Consider the following 20,252-nt stretch of genomic DNA (forward strand, 5'->3'; position numbering starts at 1 on the left):
CAGGCCTTAACAGAGAGATGAAGATGCTGGAGGAGAACAGAGAACAAAGCGTGCTTCTCAGGGAGGAGACTGGCTTGCCAGCATACAGATTCTTCTGAACTGACTCACAATGCAGGGAATGAATGTCTCAGTGTTTTCGTTGTAGTTTGGGTTTAATTCTTCCCTTTTCTAGTCCTGATTATTCAGTAGATTAGATGGCACGGACTCGAATAAATGCACGTTTATGTTTTTAAAAAAAGAGACAAAAAACAAAACTACCATATCATCCAACAATTAACTTCTGGGTGTTTATCTAAAGGAATAAAAAATGCTAAGTAAGAAAGATGTGCATGCTCATATTCATTACAACATTATTTATAATAACCAAGACATGGAAACAGTCTAAGTGTCCATCAATGGATGAATGAATAAAGAAAATGTGGAATATGAATTGAGTGGAATATTATTCACCCATTAAAACAAGAAAATCTTGCTATTTACTCTGTCGTGGATAGACCAGTGTATTGTGGTTGTATCGTGGATGGACCATACATTCTTCTCAATGAAATAAGTCAGACAGAGACAAATATTGTATGTTCTTATTTATTTGTGGAGTCAAAAAACAAAACACCACAGATACAGAGAACAGATTGCTGGTTGCCAGAGGTGGGGTTTGGGTGGTGGGTCAAATGGATGAAGGTAGTCAGGAGGTAAAAATTTCCATTAATAATAAAAATTAATTCATGGATGTGCTGTATATCATGGTGACTATAGTTAATAATACAGTATTATATGTATGAAAGTTAATAAAAATTAAATCTTTAGTTATCATCACAAGAAAAACTATTTAAATTTGATGAATGTTACCTAGACTTATTGTGGTGATCGTATCACAATATATACAAATTTGGAATCAATATGTTGTATACCTGAAACTAATATAATGTTACATGTCACTTATAATAAAGAAGAATTTGAATCCTTGAAATATGATTCTTTTTTTTTTATTTTTTTTTTTTTTTTTTAAATTTTATTCTTACATGTTAACATGACCCCCCCCCCCCCCCCCCCTCCCCCCCCCCACCCTACGTCAGACATGACTCGATTCAATAACTTGATCAAGAAGAATATTAGAATAATTAAAATATATTCATTAAAAAAATAAAAAAAGTATTATCCATACTAAAATATGATTGAAGCCTGTCATAGGTCATTTAATTTCACCTCAATCTCATGCACATCATTTTAGCAGAGTTATTATGCAGTTTTATATCTCCATTTAAATGACAGCATGTTTGAAATAAAAATAGAATCTGAATCCTGGATTTTAAAACATAAATGTAAAGTTACTACTATCATAAGTTGTGGGCAGAATTACTTATTACCAATGAAAAAGGACCTTTATTTAACAGGCTTGAAGTTATGTTCCTTAGAAGGAGAGCCTGAGACAAGAATTCAGATGCAGATTTTTTTGAGGGAGTGCTCCTCAGGATGGGTGAGGGGTGGGGGGGAAAGCTGTAGGAGAGGAAGTAAAGCAGGATAAGACAGGTGAACAAGAGGAGAAAAGGCAGTAACCTGTGGAGTGAGGCAGCTCCTGTCAGCTGAGAACAGTTTCCTGTAGAAGGAAGGCTTCTATAAGCCTTTAACATCTATGCTCAAGAAACCAGGGAGGTGGGTGTACTCGCTCATAAAAGGGGATATGGGTTGGGGACCCCCTATCTATTGCAATAGGAAATATGGAACTACAGTTGATATAACTCACCACAGTCATAATAGTTGTTTCCCTCTGGGCCAATTTAAGGAGAACTAAGCTACTACGTCAGAGAAGGCAATGGCACCCCACTCCAGTACACTTGCCTGGAAAACCCATGGACGGAGGAGACTGGAGGGCTGCCATCTATGGGGTCGCATAGAGTCGGACATGACTGAAGTGACTTAGCAGCAGCAGCAACAACCTACTATATAGGGTGCCCCGGTGGCTCAGACGGTAATGCGTCTGCCTGCAATGTGGGAGACCCGGGTTGGATTCCCGGGTCGGGAAGATCCCCTGGAAAAGGAAGTGGCAATCCACTCCAGCACTCTTGCCTCAAAAATCCCATGGAGGGAGGAGCCTGATAGGCTACAGTCCATGGGGTCACAAAGAGTTGGGCATGACTGAGCAACTTCACTTCAAGCTACTACATAAGGGAATTGATTTAGGTCATATCTGAATGGTCTAGCAGGTTTTCTCTACTTTTTTCAATTTAAGTCTGAATTTGGTAATAAGGAGTTCATGATCTGAGCCACAGTAAACTCCTGGTCTTCTTTTTGTTGACTGTATAGAGCTTCTCCATCTTTGGCTGCAAAGAATATAATCAATCTGATTTCGGTGTTGACCATCTGGTGATGTCCATGTGTAGAGTCTTCTCTTGTGTTGTTGGAAGAGGGTGTTTGCTATGACCAGTGCATTTTCTTGGCAAAACTCTATTAGTCTTTGCCCTGCTTCATTCTGCATTCCAAGGCCAAATTTTCCTGTTACTCCAGGTGTTTTTTGACTTCCTACTTTTGCATTCCTGTCCCCTAGAATGAAAAGGACATCTTTTTTGGGTGTTAGTTCTAAAAGATCTTGTAGGTCTTCATAGAACAGTTCAGCTTCAGCTTCTTCAGCGTTACTGGTTGGGGCATACACTTGATATTGAATGGTTTGCCTTGGAAATGAACAGAGATCATTCTGTTGTTTTTGAGATTGCATCCAAATACTGCATTTTGGACTCTCTTGTTGACCATGATGGCTACTCCATTTCTCCTGAGGGATTCCTGCCCACAGTAGTAAATATAATGGTCATCTGAGTTAAACTCACCCATCCAGTCCATTTTAGTTCGCTGATTCCTAGAAGGTCGACATTCACCCTTGCCATCTCTTGTTTGACGACTTCCAATATGCCTTGATTCATGGACCTGGCATTCCAGGTTCCTATGCAATATTGCTCTTTACAGCATCGGACCTTGCTTTTATCACCAGTCATATCCACAGCTGGGTATTGTTTTTGCTTTGGCTCCATCCCTTCATTCTTTCACATGCTAGTATGGTAATGCTCAAAATTCTCCAAGCCAGGCTTCAGCAATACGTGAACCGTGAACTCCCTGATGTTCAAGCTGGTTTTCGAAAAGGCAGAGGAACCAGTGATCAAATTGCCAACATTTGCTGGATCATGGAAAAAGCAAGAGAGTTCCAGAAAACATCTATTTCTGCTTTATTGACTATAGCAAAGTCTTTGACTGTGTGCATCGCAATAAACTGTGGAAAATTCTGAAAGAGACGGGAATACCAGACCACCTGACCTGCCTCTTAAGAAATCCTGTATGCAGGTCAGGAAGCAACAGTTAGAACTGGACATGGAACAACAGACTGGTTCCAATTAGGAAAAGGAGTACGTCAAGGCTGTATATTGTCACCCTGCTTATTTAACTTATATGCAGAGTACATCATGAGAAATGCTGGGTTGGAAGAAACACAAGCTGGAATTAAGATTGCTGGGAGAAATATCAATCACCTCAGATATACAGATGACACCACCCTTATGGCAGAAAGTGAAGAGGAGCTAAAAAGCCTCCTGATGAAAGTAAAAGAGGAGAGTGAAAAAGCTGGCTTAAAGCTCAACATTCAGAAAACAAAGATCATGATCTGGTCCCATCACTTCATGGGAAATAGATGGGGAAACAGTGGAAACAGTGTCAGACTTTATTTCTTTGGTCTCCAAAATCACTGCAGATGGTGACTGCAGCCATGAAATTAAAAGACGTTTACTCCTTGGAAGAAAAGTTATGAGCGACCTAGATAGCATATTCAAAAGCAGAGACATTACTTTGCTGACTAAGGTCCGTCTAGTTAAGGCTATGGTTTTTCCTGTGGTCATGTATGGATGTGAGAGTTGGACTGTGAAGAAGGCTGAGCGCCAAAGAATTGATGCTTTTGAACTGTGGTGTTGGAGAAGACTCTTGAAAATCCCTTGGACTGCAAGGAGATCCAACCAGTCCATTCTGAAGGAGATCAATCCTGGGATTTCTTTGGAAGGAATGATGCTAAAGCTGAAACTCCAGTACTTTGTCCACCTCATGAGAAGAGTTGACTCACTGGAAAAGACTCTGATGCTGGGAGGGATTGGGGGCAGGAGGAGAAAGGGACGATCAAGGATGAGATGGCTGGATGGCATCAGGGACTCGATGGACGTGAGTCTGAGTGAACTCTGGTTGTTGATGATGGACAGGGAGGCCTGGCGTGCTGCGATTCATGGGGTCGCAAAGAGTCGGACATGACTGAGCAACTGAACTGAACTGAACTTCATTCTTTCTGGAGTTATTTCTCCACTCATCTCCAGTAGCATATTGGGCACCTACTGACCTGGGGAGTTCCTCTTTCAGTATCCTATCATTTTGCCTTTTCATACTGTTCATGGGGTTCTCAAGGCAAGAATACTGAAGTGGTTTGCCATTCCCTTCTCCGGTGGACCACATTCTGATTGATTATATTCTTTGCAGCCAAAGATGGAGAAGCTCTATACAGTCAACAAAAACAAGACCAGGAGCTGACTGTGGCTCAGATCATGAACTCCTTATTACCAAATTCAGACTTAAATTGAAGAAAGTAGGGAAAACCACTAGACCATTCAGGTATGACCTAAATCAAATCCCTTATGATTATACAGTGGAAGAGAGAAGTAGATTTAAGGGACTAGATCTGATAGATAGAGTGCCTGATGAACTATGGACAGAGGTTTGTGACATTGTACAGGAGACAGGGATCAAGACCATCCCCATGGAAAAGAAATGCAAAAAAGAAAAATGGCTGTCTGGGGAGGCCTTACAAATAGCTGTGAAAGGAAGAGAAGTGAAAAGCAAAGGAGAAAAGTAAAGATATAAGTATCTGAATGCAGAGTTCCAAAGAATAGCAAGAAGAGATAAGAAAGTCTTCTTCAGTGATCAATGCAAAGAAATAGAGGAAAAGAACAGAATGGGAATGACTAGAGATCTCTTCAAGAAAATTAAAGATACCAAGGGAACATTTCATGCAAAGATGGGCTCGATAAAGGACAGAAATGGTCTGGACCTAACAAGCAGAAGATATTAAGAAGAGGTGGCAAGAATACACAGAAGAACTGTACAAGAAAGATCTTCATGACCCAGATACTCACAATGGTGTGATCACTCATCTAGAGCCAGACATCCTAGAATGTGAAGTCAAGTGGGCCTTAGAAAGCATCACTATGAACAAAGCTAGTGGAGGTGATGGAATTCCAGTTGAGCTGTTTCAAATCCTGAAAGATGATGCTGTGAAAGTGCTACATTCAATATGCCAACAAATTTGGAAAAGTCAGCAGTGGCCACAGGATGGGAAAAGGTCAGTTTTCATTCTAATCCCAAAGAAAGGCAATGCCAAAGAATGCTCAAACTGCCGTACAATTGCACTCATCTCACATGCTTGTAAAGTAATGCTCAAAATTCTCCAAGCCAGGCTTCAGCAATACATGAACTGTGAACTTCCAGATGTTCAAGCTAGTTTTAGAAAAGGCAGAGGAACCAGAGATCAAATTGCCAACATTCCCTGGATCATCGAAAAAGCAAGAGAGTTCCAGAAAAACATCTATTTCTGCTTTATTGACCATGCCAAAGCTTTTGATTGTGTTCATCACAATAAACTGTGGACAATTCTGAGAGAGATGGGAATACCAGACCACCTGACCTGCGTCTTGAGAAATCTGTATGCAGGTCAGGAAGCAACAGTTAGAACTGGACATGGAACAACAGACTGGTTCCAATTAGGAAAAGGAGTACATGAAGGCTGTATATTGTCACCCTGCTTATTTAACTTCTATGCAGCGTACATAATGAGAAACGCTGGACTGGAAGAAACGCAAGCTGGAATCAAGAACTAAAGAGCCTCTTGATGAAAGTGAAAGAGGAGAGTGAAAAAGTTGGCTTAAAGCTCAACATTCAGAAAACAAAAATCATGGCATCCAGTCCCATCACTTCATGGGAAATAGATGGGGAAACAGTGGAAACAGTGCCAGACTTTATTTTTGGGGGCTCCAAAATCACTGCAGATGGTGACTGCAGCCATGAAATTAAAAGACACTTACTCCTTGGAAGAAAATATGACCAACTTAGACAGCATATTCAAAAGCAAAGACATTACTTTGCCGAGTCTGTCTAGCCAAGGCTATGGTTTTTCCAGTAGTCATGTATGAATGTGAGAGTTGGACTGTGAAGAAGGCTGAGCGCTGAAAAATTGATGCTTTTGAACTGTGGTGTTGGAGGAGACACTTGAGAGTCCCTTGGACTGCAAGGAGATCCAACCAGTCCATTCTGAAGGAGATCAGCCCTGGGATTTCTTTGGAAGGAATGATGCTAAAGCTGAAACTCTAGTACTTTGGCCACCTCACGCAAAGAGTTGACTCATTGGAAAAGACTCTGATGCTGGGAGGGATTGGGGGCAGGAGGAGAAGGGGACGACCAAGGATGAGATGGCTGGATGGCTTCACTGACTCGATGGACATGAGTCTGAGTGAACTCTGGTTATTGGTGATGGACACGGAGGCCTGGCATGCTGCGATTCATGGGGTCGGAGAGTCAGACACAACTGAGCGACTGAACTGAACTGAACTGTAGCTACTACAGTGGCTGCAGAAGGAGTGAGTCTGGATGGTCAATTTTGTTCCATTTTCATACAAAACTGGATAACCAGGCGAGGCCTTGGACTAAAGGCAGTCAATCCATTTGTTTTCCAAGAAAAGAGGAGGACAGAGGATGAGATGGCTGGATGGCATCACTGACTTAATGGATGTGAGTTTGAGTGAACTCCAGGAGTTGGTGATGGACAGGGAGGCCTGGCGTGCTGCGATTCATGGGGTCGCAAAGAGTTGGACACAATTGAGCTACTGAACTGAACTGAGCTATGATAGGACCAGATATAAAAGATAACCTTGGGAGATCATCAGTTTTTAGTTTAAATATTTGAAGTTGGCAATACTGGGAGAATAAACTGAAATGTCAGAGAGGTCTTGATAATCTAATGTATAGGCTGAAGTCATGAGGGAAGCAGAAACTATGAGTAAGCAAACGGGTATATGTGAGGTAGAGAAAAGGCATATAGACAGTGTAAGTGAGGAACCTGTTTGTTGGATAAATGTAGGATGGAAGACAAAGCAGAAACGTAAAGGGTAGCTGAATCACACTGGTAGAGCTCCAGAGAAAAGAACCATAAAATCCCAATATTACTTTTATTTCATCAGATAGGATGTGGGTTCAATCCCTGGGTCAGGAAGATCCCTACCCACTCCAGTGTTCTTGTCTGGAGAATCCCATGGACCAAAGTGCCTGGAGGGCTACAGTCAATAGTGTCACAAAGAGTTGGACACAACTGAAGCAAATTGGCAAGTATGCAGGGAAAGATTTCAAAGAGCAAGATCAGTAAACATCAGACTGGATAAATTTCCTCTGGAGAAAGCAGATACTGTTGTTTGCACGACTGTGTTTTCTTAAACACTTAAATGCTTCTAGAATGTTTGACAGTAGAATTGTTCTGCCTAAGAGAGACTAGAGAATCCTGGAGGCCAGAGTGCCACCAGGAGAGAGTGATAATGAAGGTGACTCTGAAGAAGATAGATGCCCAAACTGAATTTCAATGCTGTTAATGGTAGAGTCTGTGTAAACAAATTTACACAGTGAATTTGTTTTTAGTGAAGTGTTATACAACTATGGGGATGAGGGGGCAGTTGACATCTGGACTATTCAATATTATTTTCCTGAGAAAGAATTCCAAATGAACTCATAGGAAGAGCACTTGCCAATCAGAGCAGAAGCCAGAGAGAGATATGAAGGATGGACAGGGGTTGGCCTGGTGAAGAGGGGAAGCTCAGGTCACTATTCTAACAGTAGTGAGAAATGTTGAACTTGATCATGTCTATGGATCTTGCTAGTTTTGCCTCTTTTCGTGTTCTTGAATATAAGGTCTTAGGCATTTCGATCTCCTTTAGCAGGTAGAGAGAGAAACTTGGGTGACCTGGGCCAGAGTTTAGTAAAGGGAGTTATTTTTGCAATGCTATGAGATTTCTGAAACAGTGATAAGTAGGGAGGCTGGAACCTGGTTAGGTTATCATAATTCATCCTCTCTCCCCATGAGAATATTCTGTAAGAAGTATTAAATATTACAAATATTTACAAATTTTAAAGTCAAACAAATTCAAATATACCAATGTAAAGCCTCTAGGAATTGCTGGATATTCCTTACCATTTGAATTATGAACTGTTTGACCCAAGAATATATGTGTATGTGCATATATGTGCATAGATCCATTTATCTCTGTATGAAAAATATCCATAAATCTACTTTTATGAGATCAAGAGAATCTGAGACATGCTTCATTGTTTCTGCATTTGCCCTTTGCACTTACGGTTTGGTCAAGTGATTTCTTGAACATGCCATTAAAACAGATCTCAAGATAATAATAATGGAGGTTTGAAATATAAAATTAAGCAACACAATAAAGTTGGAGTGGGTAGATCAAAAATAAGCTCATAGCATAAGGAGCCTTCATTATATGTGGTGGTGGTATTTGTGTGTAAGTGTGAATGTATTTGTGAGCATCTAATTCTATGATAAGAGAACCTTTAATATTAATTCAGGAGAAATAGCTCAGCAATTTACCCAGCTCTTAAATTCTTAGATTCATCTTGCTTCCTCTTAAAAACACTAAATTAACACTACTACAGACCTTTCCTCCATCCTATTTTCTGAAGAATATCTAAGAGACAATTCCACAACTTTTGATGTTACCATCAAAACTCTTTAATTTTAAATGGAATACTTTTTTTGTTCCCACTGAGTGTTGTCATAAATGAAATACAACCACTGGAAGAAAAAGTATTAATCAGATCAGTTCAAAGTTGGAACTTAAATGGAATGCTCTAAAAATTGAAACAGTGTGCCCCTAATGTGATAATATGTATTTATAAACAGGGCTTTGTGGTTGATGCCATCAACCGCTTTGCAAACTCTTGCCAATAATATTATTGCCATAAATTTGGAGAGTTGATTAGTGGGTCACTTAAAACCATAATCTTAGCCTTTAGAGGATTTATTTAAATCTAACTTAAAAAGAGTCCTTTAATATTTATTTTTACAGAAGTTTACTTAGAAATTTAAGATTAGAGAAGAGTTTCAAATGAGTGCTGCTGAAACTAAAAGAATTTGGATATATGGCTTTTTTCCAAGGTGGTCGCGTTTCCCTCAAGGCCAATTTGTCATTGATGAAACATCTGTCCAAAACCATTCATGTGTGTTTTGAGAACCTAGGATCAATCAAATTCTCTGTTTGGATAGGCAACTATTGTTTTCTAAGTAAAGATGAATGATGATAGGTGAATATATTTTTAGGTTTAACTTTAATGAAGTCTACTTATTTTTCTGTAATTGGAAAAATTTTGTGCTTTTGCCTTATCTCACAATTAAGTTCTTGGAAACTCGGAAAAGGAAACAGTCAAAGGATATTCAGAAGTCTTAGGAGATATTTTATTTTGTGCTGATGGCACTTTCTCATGGAACTGTTCGAATATATTGCCAGCGTAGAACTGGATGTTTATAAAAACAAATCACTGAAGATTTTTCCACGTTGAAACACTTTCTGATTTGAGGCACACAAACCATGATGTCATTCCACTCTTCAAGAGTCTACAGGCTCCACTTTCTGTCTCCCAGATCTTCCTCTTCTCTATTCTAGCCACAGACAGGCATGAGGCATGTTGTGTGAATATATACATGAACTGGAATTTTTAGTCTTTGTCGATATAGGATAACTGATAACTTTAAGTTGAAGTCTCTAGAAAGAAATACAGACTGTAGGTTAAGCTTTTCACTTAACCATTTGTTCATTTATTCACTAAGAATTAACTGAACATCTACTCTCAGGCACATTTTATACTATACTATAATTAGGTTTTCAAAGGTCTCTGATAGCAGATTGTGAGAACTTCTATTTTAGTGCCTGGATTAATAGACATCAGTTAGAAAAAATGGACGATTTTTCTCTCACTGGGCCTAGTAAAGTGGTAAGGGTTTCGTGTGGTGGTCAGCTACTGCAGTCTTAAGCATATGGTCTTTGAGATCTTATATACATGAGCTCACCTCTCAGTTCCAACTTACCAGCCCACTTACTTTGGGCCAGTCACTAAATCTCCCTGATTCTAGTTATTTGAATCCTTTCTGAGAGGTTACTGTAAGAGCTGAATAAAAAACAATATAACTAAAGTGATTCTAACATATATTGCATGCTAAATAGAAGTTAGGTGTCTCTTTTACATTTCCCTTCATCTTTAAAACATCACTCTTGAATATTTACATTTATTTGTTTGACAAGTATGTTTATAAAATGTACTAAATGATGGCCATTAATCCAGGCACTGAAATAGAAGTTCTCACAGTATGGGGCTTCCCTGAGGGCACCAGTGGTAAAGAATCTGCCTGCCAATGAAGGAGACATAAGAGACACGGATTCGATCTCTGGACCTGCCTCTTGAGAAACCTGTATGCAGGTCAGGAAGCAACAGTTAGAACTGGACATGGAACAACAGACTGGTTCCAATTAGGAAAAGGAGTACATCAAGGCTGTATATTGTCACCCTGCTTATTTAACTTCTATGCAGAGTACATCATGAGAAACTCTGGGCTGGAAGAAACACAAGCTGGCATCAAGATTCCAGGGAGAAATATCAATAACATCAGATATGCAGATGACATCACCCTTATGGCAGAAAGTGAAGAGGAACTAAAGAGCCTCTTGATGAAAGTGAAAGAGGAGAGTGAAAAAGTTGGCTTAAAGCTCAACATTCAGAAAACGAAGGTCATGGCATCTGGTCTCATCACTTCATGGGAAATAGATGGGGAAACAGTGTCAGACTTTATTTTTGGGGGCTCCAAAATCACTGCAGATGGTGATTGCAGCCATGAAATTAAAAGACGCTTACTGCTTGGAAGGAAAGTTATGAGCGACCTAGACAGCATATTCAAAAGCAGAGACATTACTTTGACAGCAAAGGTCCATCTTGTCAAGGCTATGGTTTTTCCAGTAGTCATGTATGGATGTGAGAGTTAGACTGTGAAGAAAGCTGAGTGCCAAAGAATTGATGCTTTTGAACTGTTGGAGAAGACTCTTGAGTCCCTTGGACTGCAAGGAGATCCAACCAGTCCATCCTAAAGGAGATCAGTCCTAGGTGTTCACTGAAAGGACTTATGCTGAGGCTGAAACTCCAATACTTTGGCTACCTCATGTGAAGAGTTGACTCACTGGAAAAGACCCTGATGTTGGGAGGGATTGAGGGCAGGAAGGGAAAGGGACAACAGAGGATGAGATGGCTGGATGGCACCACCAACTTGATGCACATGAGTTTGGGTGAACTCTGGGAGTTGGTGATGGACAGGGAGGCCTGGCATGCTGAGATTCATGGTGTCGCAAAGAGTCTGACATGACTGAGTGACTGAACTGAACTGAACTGAAGAGGGAGGAAATGGCAACCCATTCCAGTATTCTGGCCTGGAAAAATCTCATGGACAGAGGGAGCTGGTGGGCTATAGTCCAAGGGGTTGCAAAAAGTCGGACATGACTGAGCACACACACATGCATGCCTTTACCACTGATTAATTAGAAGGAAATTTAATAAGCTTCAAAACCAATTCTATGAAAAACATTTCTTTTAATGAAGTAGCCACAATTCTGTGTTCTCTCTAAAACTGGAATGGGAGACATCCAGGGTGATGACTGTTTTAAAAGTTCTGGCCAATTTAAAAGGATACAAAACATGAATTTAAATATGGGAAAAGTAAGAAAATATTCTTTTGTCATTGATATATTTGGCTACCTAAAAGTCGAAAGACTCAACTAAAAACTGTTAAAATGCAGGTACACTAATTCAAGCAGAGGAATTATGCACATAAATGCTGTGACTATTTTTCTCTTTAATTCAGTCAATATTTTGTGAAGTTACTACTCTCAATGCTAGAGATACAACGTGAAACAAGAGAGACAAAAATCTTGCTCTCCCTGAGCTTACATTCTTAAGGAGGCAAATAATAATATTTATTCTAGTAGCAGTGCATACATAGTGCTCATGTGTCAGACACTCATTTCTTTTTCTCAGTTTTTCTTCCTGTCTGTCACACACACACACAATCTTGTTTAAATTTAACATCCTTATGAGGTAGGTTCTATTATTATTCCCATCTTACAAATGTAGAAAATAGATCATAGAAAGGTAAAGAAGTTGCCCAGGGTCATAACAGTGAGTAATGGAGACAAGTTTCAGATCTGGGCAGTTAATGCTCCTATGTCAGGATTAACATATTCATTATATTAATTAACTATATTATATTGATTATATTATATTTATAACTATATTAAGAAACAGTAAAGCAAAGTAAGAGGATAAAAGGTGGCAGGGGTGCTATTTTACTGAAGTTATTGAAAGAGGACTTGAGATGAGACGGCATTTAGAAAGAGACCTGATATAAATAATAATTTAGCCATAAGGATGTCTTAGGATAAAAAGAATTCTGAGAAGTGGGAACAGTAGATGCAAAAGTCTTGTACTTGGAACAGGCTAGATGTGTTCAAAGAGTTCAGTGTGACTGGAGGAGAATGGGAATGAAATCATTTGTAAGCTATGGGCCAAAGTGGGATCTTAGATGTTTGGATTTTGGGTTATTCTGTTAGAGATGGGAAACAATAAGGAGATTTAAGGATAGCTCTGGTATAATCTGGGCTTCCCTGGTGGCACAGATGGTAAGAATCTGCTTGCAATGTGGGAATTGTGGGTTTGATCCCTGGGTCAGGAAGAGCCCTTGGAGAAGGGGATCGCTACTCATTCCAGGGTTCTTGCCTAGAGAATTCCATGGACAGAGGAGCCTGGCAGGTTACAGTTCATGGGGTCAAACAGAGTCGGACATGACTGAGTAACACTTTCACTTTCTTGTATAATCTAACATTTTAAAAAGGCTCATTCTAATAGCTATGTAAAGACGAGACTGTACACTTGCAAGACTGGAAGCAGAGGGGTTATTTAGGAGGCTTTCTACTACTGTTCAGGAAGAAAAGTTCTTGGACCAGTAGTATAAAGTTGGTAGATTTCAGAAGTATTTTGAAAGAAAAATCAATGAGATTTACTGATGTGTGTGTTTAATCTCTCAGTCCGTATCTGCTATCTGATAGATTTAGTTGTTTTTTTTTGTTTGTTTTTTTTTGTTTTGTTTTTAGTGTGTGAAAATAAAGAGCCAAAATGATTCCACAGTTTTTGGCCAGTGTAATTGGATGAATAATTGCTGTTTACTGAGGAAATATTGGGAGAAAGACATGTTGGAGTAAGGAGAGTAAGAAATTTTGTTTCGAACATTTCATGTTTTATAGTCTCTCTCCACTGAGTCAAAAGTAAGAAAGTAACCATCTGCAAGCCAGGAAGAGAGCCTTCACCAAGAAATGCAAATGCCAGAACCTTAAACTTGGACTTCCCAGCCTCTAGAACTGTGGAAAGTAAATTTGTTATTCAAACCACCAATCTGTGGCTTTTTAGTTTTTGCAGTCTGAGAACACTAATATAGGAGTGGAAGTGTGTTAGATTTTAGAAGCTATATAAATATAGTTTTAAAAAGCAGATGTATCACTTTGCTGACAAAGGTCCATACAGTCAAAACTATAGCGTTTCCAGCAGTCATGTACAGATGTGAGAGTTGGACCATTAGGAAGCTGAGCACCAAAAAATTGATGCTTTTGAATTGTGGTGCTGGGGAAGACTCTTGAGAGTTCCCTGAACTGCAAGAACATCAAACCAATCAATCCTAAAGGAAACCAACTCTGAATATTCATTGGAAAGACTGATGCTAGCTCCAATATGTTGGCCACCTGATGCAAACAATGGATTCATTGGAAAAGACCCTGATGCTGGGAAAGATTGAAGGCAAAAGGAGAAGGGGGCAACAGAGGATGAGATGGCTGGACGGCATCACTGACTCAATGGACATGAATTTGAGCAAACTTAGGGAGACAGTGGAGGACAGGGCATGCTGCAGTCCATGGGGTCACAAAGAGTCAAACACGACTTAGTACATGAACAACAAACATAAAAATAATAAGGAGAATTGACTTGAGTTTTGCAGGTCACAATGAGGGATTAGGTAGGATTTTTATTCATAAATTTCAAGTTGGACTATTAAAGCATGGTTTTGAGTTTTATTCTATGTATATTCAGCTAATTCAGTGCCAAGATAGCAGTGCCAGATAACTAGCTTTGATATATTTTGATATATGATAGAGGGAATGCGGGAAAGGGCTTTAGAGTGCTCAGAACCACAGAGTAAACATCCTGCTTAGAGATCACATGGCACCCCACTCCAGTACTCTTGCCTGGAAAATCCCATGGACAGAGGAGCCTGGTGAGCTGCAGTCTATGGGGTCGCAAAGAGTTGGACACGACTGAGTGACTTCACTTTCACTTTTCACTTTCCTGCATTGGAGAAGGAAATGGCAACCCACTCCAGTACTCTTGCCTGGAGAGTCCCAGGGACGGGGGAGCCTGGTGGGCTGCCATCTATGGGGTCGCACAGAGTTGGACACTACTGAAGCGACTTAGCAGTGGTAAAACAGTTATAAATAATTACGAGTGTGAAACATATAAAATCCATTAAATAAATTGTACTGAGAGACGTGGGTGTTGGTAATGTGTCACCTTGCCTAAGCTGACCTACATTTCCCAGGATCCCCTTTCTTGTGTATTTCCAGTTAAGACTGGGCTGTTGGAGACATGTTTACAGGCTGTCAGGGAGATGGAAGTTAAACAGAAGCCATTTTGTAGTTTGCACCTAGTTCTGCTGTCTCAAACCTAGGTGTGGGGCAGAACCCACCTTTTCTGAATTCCTTCTTCAACTCTGCCTCTCCTGACATTCATGAGGAAGGTCACCGACTTTCTGTGCAGGACACCCATCATCAGGATCACAGATGGGTGAGAATTGACATGGGATATGTTTTTTCTCTCATGGGTTCCAGCTCCTCCTTGTGAATTTCAGCCTCTCTTTGATCTTCCCTATGTTACTTTCATCTCTTCCCAGCTCTCTGCCCTCTGGACTTCAAGCTGTAGATGAGATAAAAGACAGCAGCCTTACAGACATTACTTAGCCAGCTCTCATATTTCCATAAGACCCAATCCTGGCAACAAATTCCTTATATATAGTGGTTCTGCTTGTTTTAAAATATAATTAGTTAAAATCTTTTTAAAAATTTCTTGTTTTGGCTGTGCTGCCATGAGGTATATGGGGTCCTATTTCTCCAACCAGGGATTGAACCCCTGCCCCCTTGCCTTGGAAGTGTAGGGTCTTAACTGTTGGACCACGAGGGGATTCCTCTGATAAAATTCTAGTACAAGAGATTATGAAAAAAGAGGGCACATATATTGTAAGCTTCCCAACCCAGGGATCAAACCCAGGTCTCCCCATTGTAGGCGGATTCTCTAATGGCTGTGGCACAAGGGAAGCCCAAGAATACTAGAGTGGGTAGGCTATCCTTTCTCCAGCAGATCTCCCCAACCCAGGAATCAAACCAGGGTCTCCTGCACTGCAGGTGGATTCCTTACCAACTGAGCTATCAGGGAAGCCTTATATTGCAAGCTGCACTGTGCTTAGTCACTCAGTCATGTTTGACTCTTTGCAACCCCATGCACCATAGCTTGCCAGGCTCCTCTGTCCACGGGGATTCTCCAGGCATGAATATGGGAGTGGGTTGCCAAGCCCTCCTCCAGGGGAATCTTCCTAACCCAGGGATCAAACCCAGGTCTCCCGCATTGCAGACAGTTTCTTTACCATCTGAGCCGCTATATAGTAAGCTGCTGCTGCTGCTGAGTCGCTTCAGTTGTGTCCGACTCTGTGCGACCCCATAGACGGCAGCCCACCAGGCTCCCCCGTCCCTGGGATTCTCCAGGCAAGTATAGTAAACTAGAAGGTATCAATTCTCCTTAAATTAATTTATAAAAGTATAACAGTTCTGATAAAAATTCATCCAGATATGTCTTATAACTTAAAATTTCGGTGAGAATACTTTAAGAATAAGACAAAGCATAGAAAGCCACCACCCTAAATCCCTGAGGAGACTCAGTGTGAGAATATGAATAGAATACAAAGGTAATCAGGTTCTATGCCATGCTTGGAAGTATTACATAGTCACACTATATGAAACATCTACAGCAAGAAACTACAAACTAGGAAACCAGACTTTCATTTCAGATGACAGGAATTAAGCAGTATGAAATTATATTTATAACTTGCATGTATTTGGTACTTTATGTGTGAGACACTCATTTTCAAAGTGTGACATATATACACGCCAGCTCATTTAATCATTATAATAGCCCTGTGAGGTAGGTACTATTATTACTATTATTCCTATTTTTCAGGCAAGAAAATTGAATCACAGAGAGATTAGGGACCTTGCTTAGAATCACACCAGCAAACGACAATAAGGTCACACCACAGAATAATAGCAGTCAGAATTCCTATCCCAACCAACCTCTGGCATTTCCTCATTGTGATTTATGCTCAGCTATTTGAAAATGTCACCGTGGAACTGCAAAGGTAAGTGATGGAGAGGACCAGTACCTACAAGGTGTTCTTGAGAGGAAGACAGCCGTCCTTCATCCTCTAACCAACTGAGTACATCTGGACTGCAGATGGAAACGTCAGCTCCATGAGCAGAGAGCTAAGTAAGAACAACTGACTCGATTATTATTCTTGTGAGTTACTGGCTTGTTGGAACAAAGCTGGCAGAGTGGCCCAGGCAGGGATAGATGACTGAAATATGTTGCAGAGCAAGAATCAAGACAAAAGCTTTTTTAACATCTTGGCCTTATCAGGGAGGCATTTTAGTGCACACCAACATAAGGACACCCCTTCCTCTCATTATCATGCCAACATAGACTGCTTCTGTTGACAGATCAGCAATCACAATAGAAACGGAGACAGTTCATGTGGCTCCAGGCCCATTTAAAACCATAAGTGTTTACATAGTCAAAAGACAAGGCAACAATCCTGGCTAGAACATGTTCTGCCTCTGCAGAGTAGGAAATGGTTGTTGGGTGTCTGTGAGGCAGGTAAGGGTACGTAAGACAACTATTTTCCTTAAAAGGCCTTGTAAGATTTTCAGGTCTTTATGTGCAAATATATTGAATTTCTATGAAATGAACTAAAAACTGTAATGCTATTCAATTTTTTACCTGTCACATTAGTTAAGAGGTCAAGTGAGCCTGGGATGAAAACATTAAGAAGTGTATGATAGAATGCACTGTTGCGGGTGGCAGAGTTAATTGATATGACCTTTCTAGACAGCAATTTATCAATATGTATGAAGAGCCTTAAGAACCTGATGTCCTCTGCACAGTAATTCCACTCCTGAGAGTCTACAATAATAAAACAATCCTAAATACAAAAGAGAGCTTGTCATTCAAAGAAGTTCATGGGATCATCAGTAATAAATGTGAGAAACTAGTAACAAACAATATTCAATAAGGAAAAAATTAAATACACCATGGTACATCACTCATTAAAATGTTACATACCACTTAAAATATTTAAAAGATAATGTAAAAACATGGAAAATGCTCATGGAATAATTCTAAGTTAGAAGACTAGTACATAAAGCTATATATATTACTTTTTTAATGCATATATTTTTGTCAAAGGTTTAGAAGATAAAAGACCATAGCTATTTGATTTCCCTCTTTTCATTTCTATTTCTCTGAATTTAAGTCTGTTCATGAATGTTTTGGATTAAAAAATTGAATAAGTTAGAACAACAGACTGGTTCCAAATAGGAAAAGGAGTACGTCCAGGCTGTATATTGTCACCCCGCTTATTTCACTTATATGCGGAGTACATCAGGAGAAACGCTGGGCTGGAAGAAGCACAAGCTGGAATCAAGATTGCCAGGAGAAATATCAATAACCTCAGATATGCAGACGACACCACCCTTATGGCAGAAAGTGAAGAGGAACTAAAAAGACTCTTGATGAAAGCGAAAGAGGAGAGTGAAAAAGTTGGCTTAAAGCTCAACATTCAGAAAACGAAGATCATGGCATCTGGTCTCATCGCTTCATGGTAAATAGATGGGGAAACAGTGGAAACAGTGTCAGACTTTATTTTGGGGGGCTCCAAAATCACCTAATGCGAGGAGTTGACTCATTGCAAAGAACCCTGATGTTGGGAGGGATGGGGGGAAGGAGAAGGGGATGACAGAGGATGAGATAGCTGGATGGCATCACTGACTCGATGGACGCGAGTCTGAGTGAACTCCGGGAGTTGGTGATGGACAGGGAGGCCTGGCGTGCTGTGATTCATGGCGTCGCAAAGAGTCGGACACGACTGAGCGACTGAACTGAACTGAACAACAATAGTGTAAACTTAACCATCAGAAAGAAAGAGGAATTGTATATAAACAAGCCTGAGCCCCATAAGCCCATTGTCACCAAGGCCAAAGGAAAGTCCCAGCACTTGGAAAATGTGATATAATGTTCTGCTGTAGCTGTTAGAGGAATAGCTTTCAAAGTGAAGCTCAAAAGAAAACCTAAAGTAAATGCTCTGGCTATTGCCAGAACTTGGCTTATTTGCAATAAACTGGCTCAAAAACCTTGCTGTGATTAACCTGCATAAAAAAGCTGGAAATTTAACTTGAATTTTCAGTTACATTGCATTCAACCTGGGACTTCCCAGGTGGCTCAATAGTAAAAGAATCTGCTTGCCAATGCAGGAGGCACAGATGTGGGTTTGATCCCTGGGTTGGGAAGATCCCCTGGAGAAGGAAATGACAACCCACTCCAGTATTCTTGCCTGGAGGATCCCCTGGTCAGAGGAGCCTGGCAGGCCCCAGTCCATGGAGGTGCAAAGAACTGGACATGACTGAGGGACTAAGCATGCAAGCCTGCGTCTAATTTTGCTTATTCCCCTGAAGAAACTCACAGTATTGGGAAAGGGTAGGGCTGGAAGAGGGGAAATTCCAAATATGTCTTAGCTCGGACACTCTTCTAAACTATGGCTCTGCGGTGGAATTTGTCATTGGCATGAATGCATCTGCACTATAAACAGTTTTGAAAGGAGCGGAGGTATGTGGGTGCACCAGGTATTTTCAGGTTTTCTCACGTTTGTATGTAGTTACTTAATCTAGGATGCAAGTTAGGAGCTGGTAGCCAGGGCTTCTAATTTGTAACCCACTAACACAGTATTATTTTTCTTTTAAAATTTCTTCTGAGGGATTGGCTTCTCTCAGTGCATAGCTATTCAGAAATGTTTAAAAGCACAATAAATATCATCTCATAGTTACTGCCCTAAAACTTACAAGAAAATAATCCTGCATTTGCAACAACATTAATGGAACTTGAGGGCATTATGCTAAGTAAAATAAGTCTGACAAAGGAAGACAAATGCTGCTATGTTATTACTTATGTGTGGAATCAAAGGGAAAAAAGGAGGAAAAACCCTCACAGATACAGAGAACAGATTGGTGGTTACCAGGGTTAGGGGGTAGGAGGTAGCCAAAATGGGTGAAGGTGGTCAAAAGGTACAAGTTTCTAGTTGTAAAATAAATAAGTCCTGGGATGTAATATACAGCCGTGGCATCCATAGTTCACAATATTGTACTACTGTGTATCTGAAAACTGCCAAGAGAGTAGATATCAAAAATTTTCATCAAAAGAAAAAATTATAGCTCTGTGTGGTGATGGATGAAATAGGCACATATATCAAATCATTATGTCATACATGTAAAACTAATATAATGTTATATGTCAATCGATATATCGACATAATCGATAAAACAAAAAATTAGAAAAAAGCAAATTAAGTAATACTTTTAGATATATAAATGTGAATTATAGAGGGATTCACAAGATAGTATATATAATTTTACTTCTGAGGACAAAGTACCTCTTGTCCTTTTTTCCCCAAATGTAACATTATTTTTTTTTGTAAAAAAAGAATAACAGGATAGCTCCCTGTACACATTTTGGACATTTGTAAGTTGTAGAAGAAGTAATAGATGTAACATATAACATGTAATAGATCAGGTCACTACTTGGCCCTTCTTTTCTTGCATTCCCAGGAAGATAATTATATTACAGGAATTTGTACATTCTGTCTGTGCTGACACTATCTACTATTTTTGTTTTCAAACTCGACTGCTGCCTTCAGCATTGTGCAATGTTTGGCTAGCCTTCAGTTT

The sequence above is a fragment of the Capra hircus genome, chromosome 14, assembly GCF_001704415.2.
Source record: "Capra hircus breed San Clemente chromosome 14, ASM170441v1, whole genome shotgun sequence".
Classification (NCBI taxonomy): Eukaryota; Metazoa; Chordata; class Mammalia; order Artiodactyla; family Bovidae; genus Capra; species Capra hircus.